The 1,122-nt window shown below is 42.5% G+C and overlaps 1 protein-coding gene across 1 annotated transcript in view; it reads left to right on the top strand.

Moving 5' to 3' along the window:
* The window catches only part of LOC102469432 (phylloquinone omega-hydroxylase CYP4F2), a gene marked incomplete at its 5' end in the record, with an annotated part of 17,988 nt that overhangs the window by 10,885 nt on the left and 5,981 nt on the right, over positions 1-1,122 (top strand).

Below are 1,122 nucleotides of genomic sequence, written 5' to 3'. Positions count from 1 at the left end.
AGCCATTACGCTAACTGCTGGTTCCCAAGAGCATGAGAGTTTAAATCTTTTTTCTTTTTGAGGTAGAGGTGTTTGCCTTAGGGAGCTTGTGCTCACTGGGGGGAGAGAGAGAGAGACAGTGAGAGGGGAAAGTGGGAAATCATCCTTCAGTGGGAATGGTCATTCTGCAATCCCTTTTCCATTCTCCTCCTGGGATCTTAAGCATGCACACACATGTGCCCAGCTTGAGTTTCAAGCCACCGGGTCTGGGTCTTGACCCATGGTCAGTCCTGTGGGAATCCAGCAACATAGTAACTATGCCATCTGATGGCCCAAAGATTTTAAATCTTTTTTTTTTTTTAAAAAGAATTAGTTATTTAATTTTCTTTATCATTATTATTTTTTTTAATTTGATTAGAGAGAGAGAGAGAGAGAAGGAAGGTGTGAAAGCAAGCTGCCAGGCCTGGGACTCAAACCACTGTTGACCATGTGGGCATACAGTGCTTAACCACCATGCAATCTGCCAGCCCCCAAGATGTTAAATCTAACTACAAGTTAATCTACCACCTTTTTAAATTTTATTTTTTAGAGAGACATTTTTGCTATAGGCTGCATGCACTCACCAGAGAGACAGAGACACAGAGAGAGACAGAAAGCAAGAAATCACCCCCCAGTGGGGATGGCCATATCACAATCCCTTCTCCTCCACTTCTCCTCTTGAGATTCTGAGCATGGACACACATACATGCCTGGCATGAGTTTTAAACCACTGTGTTTGGGACTTGAACCACAGTCAATTACGTGGGAGTCCAGAGACATAACCATTATGCCATCTGTTGGTTCCCTCTACCACCTTTTTAAAAAATTATGCTATAGGGTATATGTACTCCCAGAGAGAGACAAAGAGAGAAGGAAAGAGAGAAATAACCCTAAGGGTAGATGGCTACACTGAAATCCCTTTTCCATTCTCCTGAGATCTTGAACACACATGCCCAACTTTTTTTTTTTTTTTTTTAAGAGAGATTCTTTTTTTTTTTTTTTTGAGAGGTTTTCACTATAAGGCATGTGCGCTCGCCAGACAGACAGAGAGAGATATAGAGACAGAAAGCGAGAAATCACCCCCCAGGGGGGATGGTCACACCA

Source organism: Tupaia chinensis, unplaced genomic scaffold (assembly GCF_000334495.1).
Source record: "Tupaia chinensis unplaced genomic scaffold, TupChi_1.0 Scaffold144863_1, whole genome shotgun sequence".
Classification (NCBI taxonomy): Eukaryota; Metazoa; Chordata; class Mammalia; order Scandentia; family Tupaiidae; genus Tupaia; species Tupaia belangeri.
Note: the sequence above shows the minus strand (reverse complement) of the source record. Positions and strands in the feature narration are given on the sequence as shown.